We start from the raw sequence: 20,360 nt of genomic DNA, 5'->3' as shown, positions 1-20,360 counted from the left end.
CCCTCAAACTTTTTCTTTTTATTTTTCGAGACTCGATCTAAGTTTCTCAGGATGGACTTGAACTTTTAATTCTTCTGTCTCAGCCTCCCAACTACTGGGATTATAGGCATGTACCCCCATGCCTGGCTCCCCTGTTAATATTTTTGTTGTGAAACAGGGTCTTGCTAAGTTACTGAGGGTCTGGCTAAGTTGCTGAGGGTGTCCTCCAACCTGTGATCCTCCTGTCTCAGCCTCCCTCACAAGTACTGGTATTACAGGCATGCTCCTGTGTACCTGACTTATTTCCTCATCTCTAAGAAGTTCAATATGTATTGCAACCAGTGCTAGAAGTAGCTGGTTGTTAGAAGTATAATTATGGGTACTTGAAGACAGACTAAATTCACAAGAATAGGTTAACAGTCACTACTTTTACTACCATCACAGCTATCCTGGGGGAAATACTGGAACCTGATAAACAAGCTATAGCGCTCTATCAATGGCAGTTAGTTCTAAATATCTGGGACTAATCTAGCTGGAAATGTGTTCCTGTAAGTTCTAAACTGTTCCATCTACCCATCTTACCTTCTCTGCTGCATCTCTGTCCACTCTCTCATGTAACACACACCTTATGGGTCATTTCAACAATTGCAAATTGTGATATAACTGACAGATGATATTCACATGCACAACACACTCCCACAAAATGTGCTCATGGAAGACATGATTCTTGACATGCTAGCTATTAATTGGACCCTTTTCTCTAATTCTCATTAAGACAGAGAAAAATGTGCCAGGCATGAAGACTTATGCCTGTAATCTCAGTACTTGGAAGGCTGAGACAGAAGAAAAACAGGTTCAAGGCCGGCATCATCAATTTAGCAAGACCCTGTTTCAAAATAAAATCTAAAAAGGGCTGGATGTGTAACTTAGAGGTAGAACACCCCTAGGTTCAATCCCCAGTAATGAAAAAGTTAAAAAATAAATAAAACAATACTGAAATGCAAGCAAGAGTGGCATAACTTATTATCAAAATAACAGTGAATCCATCCCAATTTGTAATTAAAGTAAATTTCTCAGCAACATTGGTATACTCATTATTATCAGTTACAAAATTAGTTGTGTCACACTTTTTATAACCAACACATCAACTGTAATTGACAATAGCTATCCTTGTCATATCAGTGACCTGCCATGCTAACTCTTGCTTCTATAGATAATTTCCCTTTGTTGTTGTTGTTTTTTTGAGTACTGGGATAGAACCTAGGGGTGTTCTACTTCCAAGTGACACCCCCAGTCCTATTTTTTATTCTTTATTTGAAACAGGGTCTCACTGAGTTGCAACAGGCCTCACTAAGTAGCTGAGGCTGTCCACAAACCACGATCCTCTTGTCTCAGCCTCCCAAATGCTGGGATTACAAGCATGTTTCACCACGCCCAGATTCCCTTTGATTTTAGTGTATACACACACACACACACACACACACACACACACACACACACACACATACACTGGCGATTGAGCCCAGGGGCATTCTACATCCAAGCTGGTCTCACTAAGTTTCAGAGGGCCTCACTAAGTAGCTGAGGCTGGCCAAAAACCTGTGATTCTCCTGTCAGAGTCACCTAAATACTGGGATTACACATGTGGCCCACCATGCCCAGCTCCCTGTTTTATGTATTTATGTATCTTTTATTTATTTGTGGTACTGGGAATGGAACCCAGGGGCATTCTAACTTTGAGCTACACCCCCGGTCCTATATTTTATTCTTTATTTTGAAACATGGTTTCATAATTTGCAAAGGTCCTCACTAAGTAACGGAGGTTGGCCACGAACTGCAATCTTCTTGTCTCAGCCTCCTGAATGCTGGGATTACAAGTGTGCACCACCACGCCTGGCTTCTCTGTTTTATTTTGAAACAGGGCCTTGCTAATTTGCTGAGGCTGGCCATGTGGCAAGTTTGTTGACTGGCCAAATAAACGAATGAAGTGTTTGAAACCTCAATAAGCCCCACGTTACATTTATAACACTCATACATTAAACTATGCCATGCATCAACAAAAACTAATATTCTCTTCTGGATAGTAAAGTCAACTGTGATTAAGGGCAATTTTCTTAACCAGAAAGCACAGAGTAGTAAGATGCTTTGCAGCTGTACATTTTTTATTAAGGTCATTTAAATAAATATAAAGCATATTTGCCAGCAGAAGGTAAAAAGACAGATGCAAATTTTGGTCAGAAAATAATCACATTCTTTTTTTTGCATTTGCCTTAAAATGTGCCCCAACACAGCAATTAGCTTGCGATGTCATTTTTGACCAGCGACAGGGACCAGAAACAGTGACTTAATTTGGGCAGGGGTTCGCTGGGACATAATATGACTACTGTGCCTGGAATCTTTCTTGGTCATAAAAGCTGTAAGGAAGTATGACATAATGGTATGATGATAAATCACAGCCCAAGCCATTTTGGTTGGCAGAATTTGAAAATAAATAAACATTACTTCAGGAGCAGAGAAGACATGCCTAATTACCTCCGTCCCTACGCTAGGATCCCTGTGGCTTCGTTCACTCCTGGACTCAGGTGCATCTATGAAGACAGGCTCCACGTGTGCAGGGTCCGGGATGATTCAGAGCAGAGGTTGCTCAGCTAGGGATGTGAGAGCTGGCAGGCCCACCTCCTCTCCGGGGAAATCAGGCAGCCAGAACAGAGTGAGGACGGCAGCCTTGAGGGGCCCAGTGGAGCCTGGAAGAAGTGGGATTGGAGGAAAAAGAGAGACTGGTCCCACCCATTCTGCCTTGAAAGTGGTGGGGAGTTGTGGAGGGGATTGCATTTATGAATCTCTGCAATTATTTGACTCAGGCCAGCACAAATTACCTCCTCCTTCCCTCTATGATTTTCCAGCCTGACTGCAGTTGTGGCCCAAGTGGAGTTCAGGGCTCATCCCAAGTGATTCTAGCCTAGGGAGGGACCCTATTCTTCTTTCTTGCTACCTTTTCAGAGCCCGAAAGCTTCCAAAGTTTTAAAAATAATTTTAAATTGATTTTTATTGCTACATTGTGACTAGATGCCAGTGAGGTTCATAGTAATGCATGAATACATACAAGCTTCCATTCTTTTGTATTTTGTCTTATTCTGATAGCTCCAGGATATCCTGTTCCCTCCCTCAGGGAAACTGGCTGACCATGATAGGGTATAAAACAGAATCCCAGCCAGGCTTTCACTCACATATACCCTAAATCCAATCAATTTCCAAATTTACTCTCATTTTGAATTGTAGCAGATACCCATAAGGTAAAATTCACCAATTACCATTTCAGCTACTTTTAAATATACAGGTCAGCGGCATGCAGTGCATTCACAATGTTGTAGCAACCATTGCTGTGGTCCATCTCCAGAAATTGGAACTCTGAACCAACTAAAAACTAAGTCCTCATTTCTCTCTTCCCTCCATCCTCTGACAAGCACCATTCAACTTGCCCTTTCTGTGAGTTTGACTACTCTTGGTACCTTATATAAGTGGAATCATATAATATGATGTTTGTCCTTTTAGATCCTTGCTTGTTTTACCTGGCATAAAGCCCTTAAGTTGCTGTGTTGTAGTGGCATCATTTCCTTTCTTTGTAAGGCTGAATAATATTCCACTATACTTACGTAGTACATTTGACTTATTCAGTCATCTTCAATGGGCATTTGGTTTTTTTCTACCTTTCAAACTTTCGAACTGTGAACACATTAGGGATGAACACTCAAGTGCTTCATCTTTTGCTCTCCATGATCCTCACCTTTGGCAAACATTCTCCCCACGTTTATTGGTCACACAGATCAGTTGCTAAGCTCTTAGAGTACTTTACTATATTCAAACTTTATAACAGTGCAGTGAGGAAGTGTCATCCCTATTTTAAAGTGGGTTAGAGTGAGACTCGGGAAAAAAAAAGAAACTTGCTCAAGGTCAAACAGCTAATAATTAGCAGAGTGAGGATTGTTTTCTTTTTTTAGCGAGGATTGAACCCAGGGTGATTCTACCTCCAAGCTACATTCTTTTTCAGCCTTTTTAATTTTTAAAAGAATTTTGAAACATGGTCTTGATAGGTTGCTGAGGGTCTTTCTAAGTTGCTGAGGCTGGCCTCTAACCTGTGATTCTCTTATTTCAGACTCCCAAGTATTGGTATTACAGGTGTGGGCCACCACACAGTCAGAGCTAGGATTTTAACAACCCTTCAGGCTTGTCTGACTCCAAAGTCCCCCACTCTAAGCCACCACCCCCTTTGCCACCAGATGTGACTTCTTCTTAGTTTGGGGTTGGGTTGATTTTATAAAAAAGTAGAGTTAACTTTAAACTCTAAGAAAACATTGACCACATGTACCTAGAAGGGCCCTTTGAATTCTCGAATACACACACACACACACACACACACACACACACACACACACACAACCTGAAATCATTCTACTCTGGGGGCTCCTGAGACACCTATATCTGTTTGAACCGGCAGAGAGCATTACTGAAATGCCATGATTTGTTTTAACTCTGTTTCTCAATTACCAGCAACGAACTTGCTTTGTGTTCTTGGATTTGCTATTTGTCGCATTTCCTCTCCTGAGACTCCTCTTGTCCACTTGGATTTGATTTATTTCAGTGATGCTCAGGATTTTAAAAAGTTGAAGAATTAGACAAGAGGCTGTTGGAATATATTTATCTGTTAGTATCTTAGATGCCTGTGTGACACTAGGTTCTGCTGAGGGGAAGAAAGCCTACGAAAGCTGGGACTGGGGTGCATGTGTTGGGAGAAGTGTCCCTGGAGGTAAGAAAAGGCCCAGTGAAGCAGGAAAGTTTCAGACACTTAAAAAAAAAACCTGCCCTGTCTCAGTTTTGCCAGGAGCTGGCTAAGTCTCTGACACTTCCCCAAAGACTGGCCAGAGTAGCCATGAACAGGCCTGTACCTCAGGCCCCAGGCGGCAGTAGGCCCAGCTGGGTAAACAGAAGTGCAAGAGCAAAACAAGCCAATCAATCACAGTTGGGCTCCAGCCTGCCCAAGTCCCCTCCTTCCCCTTCCTTTCCAGCTCCCCTGGGTCTCTCAAGCACAAAAAATGAGTCCAGGTGTCCTTTGATCTATAAGAAGAGTGAGCTCAGCCTCACCTGTGACCTGCCCCCAGGGTTCCTTGCAGGGAGCCATGAAATTCACACATCCAGCTGCTAATGGCAAAAAGACAGGCAGATATAGAATGCTTGAAAATATTAAGGCTGGTCTGTGGTTAGGAGAGCCCTGGGTTGTTCATAACATTCTAGAGATCAGTGAGGCATGTTATCTGTCTCAGGCACTGGAGCTTGGGTCACAGCTTATACTCAGCACACAGGGCCTTGTCAAAGCTGAGCTCAAGCTCTATCACTGCCTCTTTACCTCTAAGCTTGAGGTTTTTGTGTGCATTCCTTGTACTTAAGTATAGGGCTCTTACATTTATGAGATCCCTCATTCTGATAGCAAATGTATGTAGCATCCACTATTATGCAGTAGACCCCCAAAAGACTTTCTTCCATGGGGCCCCCAGTGTCAGGATGGGCCTGACACTGGAAGAGGATCTGCTACATCCCCAGGACCTAGAATGGTGCTAACACATCATTGTACTGATTAAATAGTATGAATAGATGAACTAGCATAGTACAATGGTTAAGAAATTAGTGTTTGGAGTCTTACAGGCCAGAATTCCAGCCTAGCTTGTGTCAGTTAGACGCCAAGAAGATTTACTTATTCTCCCTTGGTCTTAGTTTCCTTGTCTGTAAAATAAGAATAATCACATCATAACAAGGCTCTTACATGAATTTAGAATAGATAGTGAACCTGATTCACTTAGCCATTGTCTGGCTAGAGCAGTTTTTGTTATGGTTTGGATATAGATAATTCCCTGGAAAAACTTGTGGATTGAAAAAAATGTTCAGAGGTGAAATAATTGAATTATAAGGGTTCAAATCTCATCAGTGCGTAAATCCATTGATGGATTAATAATTGGAATGGATTTATTGAGTCATAACGCAGGCAGGTGGGGCATGGCTGGAGGAGGAAGATCACTGAGGGTATGGTCTTGGGGACTATACATGTCCACAGGCCCCTTCCTTTCCCTCTCTCTGCTATAGCCTCCATGATGTAAGACCAGTGTCACTTCAAGCAGGCTACAGTTGCCAATACCATTTATGCTTCAGAGCTGGCCATAAGGGCTAAAACTATGAGCCCAAATAAATTGCTCTTCCTATCATCCGCGTATTTGGACTGCAGCAGTGAGACTGCTGACTGAAACAGACTCAAGGAACAGAGTGCATCACATCCATCCAAGTGCCTGTTATCCGCCATGCAAGTGTTGGGGAAAGAATTTCTGTCTTCGTTGGGGACTGCCCATTAGGACAAAGGGAAGGGTGGAGGGTAGATCTGTCTGTTAAAATTCTGGGCCGGGCGTGGTGGCGCACGCTTGTAATCCCCGTGCTTGGGAGGCAGAGACAGGAGGATCGCGCAGGTTCGAAGCCAGCCGCGCGCGCTGGCTTAGGAGACCCTGTTTCCAAATAAAAATGTAAAAAATAGGTCTGGGAGTGTAGCCCGGAGGTAGAAGGGCTTCCAGGAACCCCAGTACCACCAAAAAAATAAAAAATAAAAAATAGAATTCTGGAACCATCCCAGAGCCTAAGGGTTGCAAACAGCACTCTGATTCTTTCTTGAAGCCCTCCCAAGACTGAGTCTGCTGTCAACAGAGAAAGAGACTCCAGCGAGCAGTTACTTCACTATTTCTAAGTGGAGTCTTTGGCACTGTAGGCAGAATAACCGTCACCAATGTGCTTGAGTTTGCCAAATGTCACTATATGTCAAAAGTGGGATTTGACATCCTGGGAGCAATATCACACTCATTTCCTACCCTATTTGAACTTCAAAGGAAGTGTCAGCCACAATGGCCTCATGTAAACGTGCTGCACTTTTGATCAACTGTTACTCAATGGCCAAGATACAGAGGCCCATGTGTAATTAGAAATGAAGCCAAGAAAGGGAATTTTTGACTAAAGGTAAATGAACTCAGGTCTTGGAAAATTTGAGTTCAGCTGGGAACACAAAGTGCATGAGGTCAGAGCAAGTCTTAAGTTCTGTATCTGAAAATACTTCTGTGACATCACCTTGAGCCCAGAAATATCCTTGTAGTCAGGAGAAGTATGAGCCAGGGAGCCTCCTCAGAGGAAACATAATTCCCAATCACATAATATTTCCAGAGACATAAATACCAACAAAGCTACAGGGTGAACTGGTTGTGATGGGTATTGGGAGTAGGAGTTGTCAACATTTAGTCTCTCCTTCCTGAGTCTTTGTCACAAAATAACAGACTTTCCTATGTGCATTAGATGAAAAATACATAAAGGCCAGCCATGGTGGTACATGTCTATAATCCCAGTACTTGGGAGGCTGAAGCAGGAGGATGGCATATTTGAGGCCAGCCTCGGAAAATTAACGAGGGCCTCAAAGACTTAGTGAGATCCTGTTTCAAAATAAAAATAATAAAATAGGGCTGGGGCCGTAATTTGCAGGTAGAATGTTTCTGGATTCAATAGCCAGTACACAAAAAAGTATATACCGAACATTCTGCTCTCTGCAGACATATCTCCATCTTGGCCTCCAGTGAGCCCTTTTTTATGATTACAGCTCTGAGGTTTGACATACCTTATAGTCAGAGAATTTGAACAGGGTAACTTGGGGAGCCCTTAGCAAACAAGAACGCATGTCTCAAGGAAGTGAGTGCCACCTGCCAAGTTAGTTAGACTTTCAGGAAAAGAGTACCAAGTGAGAATAGTCTGAGAATAGTACCTGAGGCCACAGCAGAGGGACAGAGAACTCAGGGATATCCTAGGGTTTGACTAACTAAGGCCACCAGGGGCAAGGAAGATGGACGTTGATATTTTGCCTGGAGCCATACAGGACAGTCCTCTTCATAGTCCTGTCCTCCAGTAGGCAAAGAAATAATAAATGTCATAGATCACCCTCTTCCTTTTAACTGCCCACATCCCTCTCTTAACAAATGGAGGGGGTACAAAGGGATCTCTAAACAATAATGTCTGACAGAAAGGGTAGCTCCTTGCTCCCCCCTCACTGTTAAAGAATTTCTGATAAAAATTTTATGAATAGAGGGGGCTTTACCCAAGTATTTTTCACCCCACACCTGGGCAAAAACTTTAGACAAATATCCCTTTTGAATACAGATGTAAAAACCCCTCCAAAAATTCAGAATGAGTTCTGGACATGGTGCCATACACCTGTAGTCTTAACTACTTAAGAAGGCTGATGTAGGAGTTCAGGCCAGCCTGGAAAACATAGCAAGAATTCATCTAAAAACTTTCAGAGCTGGAGATGGTAACACATGCCTGTTATACCAGTAACTTAGGAATCGAAAGCAGGAGGGTGACAAGATCGAGGTCAGCCTAGGCAGTTTTAGCAAGATCCTGTCTCAACATAAAAAATAAATGAGGGCTGGGGTCTAACTCAGTGGTAGAGTGCCCCTGGGTTCAATTCTCAGTAACACCAAAAGAAAAAAAATAAGGTTAGGTAAATTCATAGAGAAAGAAAGCATATTAGTGTTTGCCAGGAATGTGGGTGAAGGGAGAATGAAGAGGGACTGCTCAATGTGAATTAAGTTTCATGTTGTCATATTTAAAATGCTCTGGTACTACACAGAGGTGATGATTGCATAATATTGTAAATGGACTAAATGCCACTGAATTGGACACTTTGAAATAGTTGTGATGCTGATTTTTATGCTATGTATATTTTATCACAATAACTTACAAGTCCTCGAAAATATACTAGTAAATTAAATCCAGTGATTTATAAAAAGGCTTATGCATAATGATCAAGTGGAATTTTCCCAGGAATGCAAGTTGCTGAAACATAAGAAAATCAGTCAGTATAATACACCACATTAACAAAACAAAGGACGAAAACACATGTTGATCTCAGTAGACTCAGAATAAGTATTTGACAAAATCCAATATCATTTATGGTTAAAAATACACTCAAGCAGGATGTAATGTAACATGCCTGTAGTTCCAGTACTTGGGAGGCTGAGATAGGAGGATTGCAGGTTTGAGGACAGCCTCACCAATGTAGTGAGACTCTCAGAAACCTAAAGAGACCCTGTTTCAAAAATAAAAAAGAGCTATGTGTTAGTTTAAAGATAAAATGTCCTGTGTTCAATCCCAAGTAACACACACACACACACACACACACACACACACGCACACACACACACTCTCTCTGTCTCTCTCTCTCTCTCTCACACACACACACATACACACACACACACACACACACACACACACACACAGGCTAGGAATAAAAATTAACTTCAATAAAGAATGCCTATGAAAAGCCAACAACTAATGTCAAGTTTTCTTCGGTACTGGTGATTGAACCCAGGGGCATTCTACCTCTCAGCTATATCCTTATCCCTATTTTATATTTTATTTAAATTTTGAAATGGTCACTGATGGTCTTGCTATGTTGTTGGGGCTGACCTCAAACCTGCAATTCTCCTTTCTCAACTTCCCAGGGACTGGGATTGAAGGCATGTGCCACCATGCCCAACTTACATCAAAGTTAATGATATACTAAAATATTTCCTTTGAAGATCAGAAACCAGCCAAGGATATCCACTCTTACCAGTTCTATTCAACATTGTACTAGAAGTTCCAGCCAGTAAGATAAGGCAAGAGACAGAAATAAAAGACATCGAAATTAAAAAGAAGGAAAAATAATCTTGATTTGCAGATGCCCTAATATTATACTATAAAATTATAAACAATCCAAAAAACGAATAGAATTAATAATGGAGCTCAGCCGGGCGTGGTGGCGCACGCTTGTCATCCCCGTGCTTGGGAGGCTGAGACAGGAGGCTCGCACAGGTTCGAAGCCAGCCTCAGCTACTTAGTGAGGCTCTCAGCAACTTAGCAAGACCCTGTTTCCAAATAAAATATAAAATAGGTCTGGGAGCATAGCCCGGAGGTAGAAAAGCCCCTGGGTTCCACCCCTAGTACCACCAAAAAAATAATAATAATCAAGCTCAGCAAGGTTGAAGGATACAAGAACACAGAACAATCAATTACATTACTACACATTAACATGGAACACCTGAAAATGAAAATAAGACAATAATTCTATTTACAAAAAATAATTATGAATAAGTTTAGCAAAAGTAGTATAAGACTTGTATAGTGAAAACTTCAAAACACGGAAATAAATTAAAGAAGACTTTAACAAGTAGAAAGATATTCCTTCATAGATTAGGAGATAATATTGCTAAAATGGCAACACTCACCAAACCAATCTAAGATTCAATGCGGACTTCCGGGAAGATGGCGACCGAGAAAAGCGGGGCTTAAGAGTCCCGCTAACAACCAATCTCCATTACCACAAAAAGAGCGCCTTTCATAGCCAGAAAACACCATCACCAGAAAAACAAAAAAAACACCAGGCTCCAGAGAGAAAGCGGACTGAGAACAGAGCTCAGGGCCACAGAGGAGACACACGCGCCCGAGGACGTGGCAGCAGCGCCATACTGCCGGCGGCAGCGGCGAACTCAGCGGACGGCTACAGCAAGCCGAGGTGAGCCGATGCGGAACAGCCAGGCGGGATCTTTCGGCGCAGACAGCATTTAAAGCTCCCAGTGGCTGAGCTCAGCACACGCTGCAGGGATTCAGAGTGGAAATCAAAACCAGAGAAGAAAAAATACGCCAGCCTCATGGCCGAGGGCGTGGCAGAGGCGCCATATTGCCACCGGCGGCGGCAGCAGCAGTGAATTCACCGAGTCCAGTACAGCTACATCTACGTACTCAAGAACAGTGAGTCAAATTGCGGGCCACAGAGGAGAAATCCCAGTATTGTGCCTCCTGGGACTTGACCCAGTGAGGGAGTGGTGGTGGCAGAGATATCACACCATAGGAGAGCGTGCAACCTGGCACCCCCCATAGTTTAAAGCAGCCTCTATCGACTCCCTGGGTCGGAGACTCTGTGATACAACCCAGTAAAGGAGTAGTAGGGTCTGAGATAATACAGACTCAAGATCCAGAGCACCTTAAGTGAAGCCATAGTGACCCAAGGGAAGAACCCAGAGAAGGCACAAACCTCCGAAATCATGGGAAAGAGGAATAACACTGAAGTAATGAATGTGCACAACCCCACAACATCAGAACCTGATAAAACAGAAAATCAGAGATTTCTAGAAGATCAAATCAGGAAAATAACTGTAGAAATAATAGAGGTGCTTCGAAAAGAACTCAGAGAGAGCCAAAAAGAGATAAAGGATGCAATTAATGAAGTAAAGGCCTCAATTCAAAGCACAAACAACCGATTAGACCACATGGAGAACAGAATCTCGCTCTTAGAAGATGAGCAATCCAAAAATGAATGCATAGTTTCTAATCTAGAAAAAGATATCCAACAGCAGGAATCTGACATTGAAGAAATATGGGCCCATCTTAAGAGAGCTAACCTAAGAATAATTGGAATAGAGGAGGGAAAAGAAAGTGATACCAAAGGGATCAACAATCTCTTCAAGGAAGTAATAGCAGAAAATTTTCCAAATATAGAGCAAGAGGTTGATACACAGATCCAGGAAACTTATAGAACTCCCTTTAGACAGGATCCGAGAAGAGGATCCCCACGCCATATAATTGTCAAAATGACCAATGTGGAAGCCAAGCAGAGAATCTTAAAGGCAACAAAAACAAAGGGCCAACTGACATTCAGAGGCAAACCAATTAGAATCACTCCAGACTTCCCAAACCAAGTCATGAGAGCCAGAAGGGCTTGGAGTAACATATTCTAAACTCTGAAAGAAAATAACTTCCAGCCAAAAATTTCCTATCCAGCAAAACTTTCTATCAAATTAGATGGAGAAATAAGAAGCTTCCATGACAAACAGAAACTGAAGGAATTTATGTCCTCAAAACCAGCGCTAGAGAAAATACTCAAAGAGATTAACTACAAAGAAGAAATAGGTAACACTCACCAGAACCAGAGAAACAAGAGTTTCCATCCAACAGACAACTAAGATTGGTTATCTGTGGAGATTCATTATTTATGTTAGTCTTTTACCTATCTCTAAATTGTATTGTTTGCCTTTATTGTTGTTAATTTTTAGGATTTCTAGTTGGAATATTAATATACCTTCAGATATAGCATTTGGAAATATTTTATCCAATTCTATTAGTAACTTTTAACTCTGTTTACATTGTCTTTGGATATACAATATTTTCTTTTATTTTTTAGGGAGTTTGTATATTCTTCTGTTGCCTGTGCCACTGAAATCCTATCCAAGAAATCACTGCCAATTTCAATGTTGTGAGGTTTTATGACCCAGATTTTCTCCTAAAAGTTTATAGTCTTAAGATTTATATTTGTATGTGGGATTAGGTAAGGGTCCAATTTTATTCTTTTCCATGTAATTATTATTTTTCAACAATATTTAGTTAAAAGATTATTATTTCCACCACCAAATCTTCGTGGAAACCTTGTCAAAAATAACTTGACAATATAGGGAAGAAGTTAGCTCTAGGCTTGTATTTAACTCCAATGGTCTATATATCTGCCTTTAGAACAGTACTACACTGTTTCAATTATTGTAGCTTTATATGGTTTGAAATCAGAAAATATACATCTTCTAGCTTTGTTTTTGCTTCGAGATTGTTTTGGGTATCTAGAGTCCATATTCCATATCAGGATAGATTTTTTTCTGAAAAATAAATATATGATAGTTTCACCTAAAAAAAAAAGAAAAAAATATTCTCTGGTAAGAAAGAAAGCAAAAAGAAATATTGAAATGTTATCTTTAAGTCATCAAAAGCTTGGTATCAGACAAATGAAACTGTTATGTGAGATTATCATTTTTAATTTTGGATAAATTGCTATAATACTAGATGTCAACCACTAAGCCAAGCATAGGAGGGAGGGATGGGGAGAGAATGGGGTGGGGATCGGGTGGGGGCTGACTGGGCGATGTGTGCATGTATGTCTACAAAAGTTTGTATCCCACTATGATGTATGAATACAGTGCACCAATAAAATAAAAAAAATAACAAAAAAGAAAGAAGCATATTAAATTTGGCAAGAAATGTTAGGCATATTTTATCAATGTTGTATTCACAGTCAAAGCCTAGTTTGCCCCCTAAGGATAGAACTAAATTTTTCAGTTTGTCATGCTTCATTGTAGGCAGTCATGATTGTGATGTTGAAAGCTCATTTTACTTTGGTAATTTATTATAATTAAATTTATAGATTAAATTAAAAAAAGTAAATGAATTGTATTTTATTATAAAAACTATACAATATTTTACAATTGTTTTACATGTCATATATTTACATACCAACTGAATTCTGGAAGCTTAAAATATTCTGATAAGTTTTTGAATGCAATATTACTACAAATATAAATAGCATGGTTTGTTGATAAAAAAAAAAAAAAAAGATTCAATGCGATCCCTAACAAAAATCTCAGCTGGCTTTTCTTGCAGAAATTGGCATGTTGGTTTTAAAATTCATTTCGAAATGCAAGAAACCCAGAACTGAGACTATAAACTAATACTCCCAGAGAGTTGGTGTGGGAGGGGTGGTGGTGGCTAGGAAAGCTCACCACATGCTGGATATATGTATGTCCCCATCACTCTCAACTACCTTATGATAAGAGACTTCAAATACACCAGTAAAAGGATCACAAAACTTTACTTCTACCCTTCTTATTTATATGACAAAATTTTCTCAACCCTTATGTAGATAGAAATATAATTGATGCTGAATACGTCTCTTGAAAGCAGTAATTCTTATCCATGGATACATGAAAAAAATGTACTAGGGCTGGGTGTGGTGGTGCACGCTTGTAATCCAGCATTCGGGAAGCAGAGACCAGAGGATCCTGGTTCGCAGACAGCCTCAGCTACTTAGTGAGGCTCTTCGCAACTCAGTGAGACCCTGTTTCAAAAATAAAAGACTAAAAAAGTAGGGCTGGGTGTAGCTCGGAGGTAAAATGCCTCTGGGTTTCATCCTCAGTACCACAGAAAGAAAGAAGAGAAAGAAAGAAAGAAAGAAAGAAAGAAGGAAAGAAAGAAAGAAAGAAAGAAAGAAAGAAAGAAAGGAAGGAAGGAAGGAAGAAAGGGAGGGAAGAAGGAAGGAAGGAAGGAAGGAAGGAAGGAAAGAAAGAAAGAAAGAAAGAAAGAAAGAAAGAAAGAAAGAAAAGTAGGGCTGGGGGTGTTGCTCAAAGGTAGAATGCCCCTGGTTTCAATCCCTAGTACTATAGAAAAACAAAAACAAACAAACAAAAAAAACAAAGAAAGAAATGCATTGAATCTGGGTACTGTAAATCCCACTAAATGGAAAGCTGAGACAGGAGGATTGCAGACTTGAGGCCAGTGCTCATTAACTTAGCAAGACCATGTTTCGATATTTAAAAAAAAAAGATGAAAAAGGACTGTAGGTATAAGTCAGGTAGAACACCACTGGATTCAGTCCTCAGTACCTCCCAACACACACGAGATGTGCTTAAATAAAAATTTACTTTTTGCAAGTACTATTTTCAAAAATGTTTATTAATTTACTTTGTTTAGATCATTATGTATATAGTACTGCAATTAAACACTACGTATTATCATATTTTTGTTACAGAGAAGTCTTATACAAAGAGCATTATAAGCCATTTAGGTATAAAGATGTTTTAAGCCGGGCGTGGTGGTACACGCTTGTAATCCCTGCGCTTGGGAGGCAGAAACAGGAGGATCGCACAGGTTCAAAGCCAGCCTTGCTTACTTAAGAGACCCTGTTTCCAAATAAAAATATAAAAATAGGTCTCGGAGTGTAGCCCAGAGGTAGAAGGGTTTCCAGGAACCCAAGTACCACCAAAAAATGTTTTAAGATGAAATTATCTGAAGGAGTGAGCTAGAAATACAGATTCAAAGAATAAACTGTCAAATGCTTTAAAACATCTTGTTTAGCGGAACACAATAATGCATGCCTATCTCCCCGGTACTTGTGGGGCTGGCTGAGACAAGTGGATCACAGTTTCAAGGCCATTGTGCGGTAACTTAGACCTTATTTCAAAATAAAAAAAAAATAAAATAGGGCTGAGGGTATAGCTCAGAGGTAGAACACCTCTAGGTTCAATCTCTAGTATCCTAATACCATAAAAATTCACATTTATATTATTTTAAAATAAAATAGTGTTGGGTAAAATCACTTTGGTATTTAGAGACATTGAATACATTTGTGTGTGTGTGTGTGTGTGTGTGTGTGTGTGTGTGTGTGTGTGTGTGACTGGGGTTTGAACCAGGGTGCATTCTAGGATGTGTTGATGCAAATCAGTAAGTAATCCCAGCTACTTGGGAGGTATAGAAAAGAGGATTGCAAGTTGGAGGCCAGTGCATGGTAACTTGGTGAGACCTTGTCTCAAAATAAAAATATAAAGGGCCAGGATGTGGCTCAGTGGTAGAGAACTCCTGAGTTATCTCCCCAGTACAAAATAATAATAATAATAATAATAATAATAATAATAATAATAAGTCATGAAAGACTAAGACAGACTGATAAATTGTTACAGATTGGAGAAGACAAATGAAAGAATGACAACTGGATGCCGAGTGGGATCCTAAATCCAATGCCCGAAATAGGAAAAGGACAGTAGAGAGGCTGGAGAACTCTAATAAACTGTATGGCTTACTTAATATTCTCACACCAATGTTAACTTCCTGAGTTTGATAAGGGAACTGGGCTATGTTTAAGAGAGTAAATGTTAGAGGAAGCTGGGTGAAGGCTTTGGGGGTGCTCTCAGTCCTGTTTTGTCCCCTCAACTTTCACATAAATCAAAACATATTTCAAAATAAAAAAGTTAAAAAGAATTTCAGGGGATTATCAGGCAAAAACAAACCTTTGAAGGTCTTTGAATTACATGAGTCAAACTGTCCATAAGATAAGAAGCAACTCTTTCCGGTTATGAGACCTGAAAGAAACCCCACACACACACCAGGGCCCTCACTGAGGGCAAAAGTGATAAGCCCTCAGAATCCTCTCACAGGGAACAGGGACAAATAGGGCACATTTTTCTTTCTGTGTGTTTGCATTGTGCGCTGAAAGGATACTCACATCTTTGTCAAGGACATGTGCTCAATTTATTTTCTTGGTAAAATGAATGTTTTTCCTGGGCTGGGGGTGTAGCTCAGTAGTAGAGCCCTTGTCTAACATGTGCAAAATCCTGGTTTACAACCCTGGCACTACAGGAAAACAAGTGTATTTCCGGATCACAAATCAGTATAAACTTCTTAGAGGATTTTTAGAAAACAGATAACTATAAAAAAGAAAAGAGTGTGATTTTGTTCGAATCACCCCTTCATTTTACCCTGGGTAACATGAGGCTGTAACTATCCTGTTTTCTATCTTTTTAATCAACTACTTTAAATCTTCAAAACAAAAAACAAAAAACAAAAAACAAAAAAAGAAGAGAAATGCCTGTAACTGCACCAACACACTGAATGTGTTATTTTCTCCTAGTATTTCTACATGCCCATATGAATGAATTGCATATTTTTTGTTTTCTAAAAATACTAATAATTTCATTTAAATTATAAATTACTTTTCTTTACAATTACAATATAAGATCCTCTCCATAATTTCCTAGTTTTCTCCAACATCACATTTTAATTGTGTGTGCTGTGTGTGTGTGTGTGTGTGTGTGTGTGTGTGTGTGTGTATGTGTGTAACTAGGGATTGAACCCAGGGGCATTCTACCTCTAAGCTATACCCCCAGCCCTATTTTATTTTTTATTGAGAAACAAAATCTCTCTAAGTTGTGAAGGGCCTCACTGTTGCTAAGGCTGGTCCTGAACCTGTGACCCTCCTGTCTCAGTCTCTCAAGTACTGGGATTATAGGCATGTGCCACCATGACTGGCTCCAACATAATTTTAAATCGCAAGATAATGTTCCATTGTGTAGATGCACCAAAATTGATGTTACTGACCCCCTAATTATGGGCCGTGTCCCCAATTTTTTTCACTAGCTTGTCAACCCTTTTAAGGTTATAGGGACTTTGTTTTTGCTAGAGTCTCTATACTCAGGCCAGAAATAGACCAGACCAGATGACCCACACACATGTGGCTATTAATTTCCAAAGATAGCATTTCTTTCCTACCAACATACAAGCAGGACTTGGAATATTGCTATTCCTAGTAAATGATGGGGGATTATCATATGTATCTCATACTCCATTTGGAAAAAAGTTTTCAAGTCTATTCTCAAATATACATGTCTCTCTATATAATTTGTATATATTTATTAATAACTTTATGTGACCATATATTTACATATGTTTCTTATTTACAAATTATATTAGTGTATTACATCTAACACAATAATTTGGACATTATATAAACAAATATACAAATAGAAAATTATTTAAATTATGTGTGTATTTATGATTTGTAAATTATAAGCAGGACTGCTTAGTGTGTATGTTTTATATCACACAGTATTTCCATAAAATAGAAATTTCAAAATGATAAACAGGCAATGAAAAGATGTTCTAATATTTTCTTTCTGCATTCCAATGTGTATCCTGCACTTCTAAGGTGACTAAGTGGGGAGAACTTCAATGTTATACATTTATTTTCTTGGAAAGAAAGCCAGCATGTCACTTTTCATAACACCTCCAAATTGCTCCTGACCAAGTCCTTGGGCAGGAAGTCCATCCGAACCCTCCGGGCATTTCAAAGGGACTCCTGCAGGGGCCTGCTGACCTCTGTCCATGTAGCTCTTCATTACATGGCTTGTGTGTTGTCTATTAACTTGAGATTGTTGGAGCCTGTAGGCAAGAGGCAGGCCATTCATCTGTCTAGCACTTAGCACACTGTTAGCCTTCATTGTTCGAGGCCACTGTGATTTGTAGACCAAACACTGGCTCTGGAGTCAAAAATCTGGACTTCAGTCCTTCCTCTGTCCCTTTCTTAATTGCATGACCTTGAACAAGCCAATTTATCTCTCTGAAGGAATCCACGGTGTGCTATGGGAGGCAGTGTGACCTGGTAGAAGAGACGTGGGTGCCAGAATAGGCCAGACCTTGCTTAAATCTCAGCCCTGCCACTTGGGTGCTAAGCCATTTGAGCAAGTTTATCTTCTCTCAGTTTCCACTTTTCCTTTTTAAATGGGGGAGTCATAATAATACTTATTTCATGGGCTTGTGGTGAGATTCTGTGCAAGTTAATAGGATAGTACTCAATATATGTTTGCTACATCTGATTCATCTAGAGGTCAGCAGAATTACAAAATATCAGATCTGTCCCAATCCTGGGGCTGGAACAGGTCAGGCTGGCTGGGACCCTTGGGGCTCTTAACTTCCCTGGGGAGGAGGATGACCAGGCTGGGGCCTTTTGAGCAGGATGCGGCTGGGCTGGGCGGAAAGGGTTGTGGCACCCCTCAGGTCCAACGTCACCCAGCAGCCACCCGGGCTCCCTCCCGCCCGGGGCCCACTGCAGTCCGGAAGTCCACTGGGATGCCCGGCTCTCCTCCAGGAAGCTGGGGCTTCCTGCTCCCTCTGCTGCTCTCCACATCCATCCGGAGGCCCACTTCCAGGCTGCATAGTGGAGGAGAACGGCCTGGTGGGGCTGCGGGAGAGGGAGAGTCGAACTGTGTTTGGGAGAGGTCCTGGCCTCATAGGATGGGGAAACTGAGGCAGGGGTGGTCCTGAGATCTGGTTAAGGTCATGCAGGTGGGGTCCAGTTACTGTTTGCCTCTAGTACAAGAGTTGGGGGAAGAGAGTGGAAGCAGAGAGGAACCCCGAGCTGCTGAACAGCATGCTTAGGATCCAACAAGAGACTATCTGTGGACCTCAGGAGGATCTCAGAGTGTCCCCCCCTTGGCCCTGTGAGATGTCTCTGGCCAGTGTTGTTTTGCCCATCCACAAGTATGGGGAATATCTTTGCAAACCTCTTAAATGGCCTTTTTGGCATAAAGAAATGTGCATCCTCATGGTGGGCCTGGATGCTGCAGGAAAGATGACAATTCTGTACAAACTGAAGCTTAGTGAAATTGTAACCACCATTTCCACCATAATTTCAACATAGAGACCTCTGAGTAAAAAAAAATATCAGCTTTACCATATGGGATGAGGATGGACAGGACAAGATCTGGTAACTATGGCACCACTACTTCCAGAATACCCAAGGCTTGATCTTTGTGGTGGACAGCAGTGGCAAAGAACATGTGAACAAGGCCCGTGAAGAACTCATGAGGATGCTGGCTGAAGACAAGCTATGGGATGCTGTCCTCCTGGCGTTTGCTAATAAGCAGGACCTCCCCAACACCAAGAATGTGGCAGAAATCACAAACAAGCTGGGACTGCACTCTTTACGTCACAGGAACTGGTATATTCAGGTAACCTGTGCCACCAGATGGGATGGGCTGTATGAAGGACTGGGCTGGCTGTCCAGTCAGCTCTGAAACTAGAAGTGATCAGAACCCTCTTCCCCCTACTTCCTCCTCTCTGTCCTCTGATTTCCTCTCTTGTGGCGAACATGTAACTCTGTGGTCCTGAGTGCCAGAAGCTGTCTCCAAGGGTCGGTCAGTGTGCATCACTCTGTGCTGCACATGTGCAGAAGCAGCCTGCAGCCAGGTTTTTATTGAATGTAAACAGTTACTGTTTCCACTGAGGTAGTTTTTGGTAGTTCTATGCAATATTTTCAGCCTTTTTTAAATTGTAAAAAAAAAATCAATTCACTGTCACTACTGAGATGGGATTTAGTTAGGCATGTGGGCTAGGCACCTGGCCTTTAGGAGCCACTGGATTGTAGATCAGTGTCGGGAACCATTTTGCAGTTGGTTTTAATCTGAACTTAATGCATCATTTTTTTTAAAAGTTTAAACTACAAAGATAATACTTGAACATACCAAAGAGAGACTATGCCTAGTGTAGCTTGTGCAGGAATGGCATGAATGCTAGTCCATTGGATCGGCTGTTCCCCTCTGAGGACGAGAGAGACGGTGATGAACTAACCACCATCCACTACATGGTCACAGTAGAGGCCCTGAGGCTTGCCTGTCTCTGGGTCACCTGCATTCCATTGTGTTGTGCTTGTACTCATGCTCACACAGTCACCTAAGGGGGGGCACTGGAGGAGGGAAGAGGGCCGAGCCTCAGCTTGGTGGGCAGGTGGCCAGAGTGGCAGCCCCTGTGTTCCCAGTGCCTGCTTACTCTTGTACCTGCTGCCATGTTTGTGAGAAGATGGGTATCACTAGCAGGAGCATAGATTAGCAAGGTTGGTCCATTACAGACCTCCAAGCACCAGAGCAAACCCATCTCCATGTGTGAAGTGGCTTTCTCCCTGAGCCTGC

General features: G+C 41.3%; 1 pseudogene across 1 annotated transcript; it reads left to right on the top strand.

Annotated features, from left to right (window-relative positions):
* The first annotated feature begins 18,935 nt into the window (after positions 1–18,935).
* LOC308278763 (ADP-ribosylation factor 1-like) lies at positions 18,936–19,469 on the top strand (annotated as a pseudogene). Its single transcript has one exon. The product of its transcript is annotated as an ADP-ribosylation factor 1-like (transcript).
* The last annotated feature ends 891 nt before the right edge of the window (positions 19,470–20,360 follow it).

The sequence above is a fragment of the Muscardinus avellanarius genome (genome assembly GCF_963383645.1).
Source record: "Muscardinus avellanarius genome assembly, chromosome: X".
NCBI classification, from domain to species: domain Eukaryota; kingdom Metazoa; phylum Chordata; class Mammalia; order Rodentia; family Gliridae; genus Muscardinus; species Muscardinus avellanarius.
This window is presented reverse-complemented; position numbering and strand designations above follow the sequence as displayed.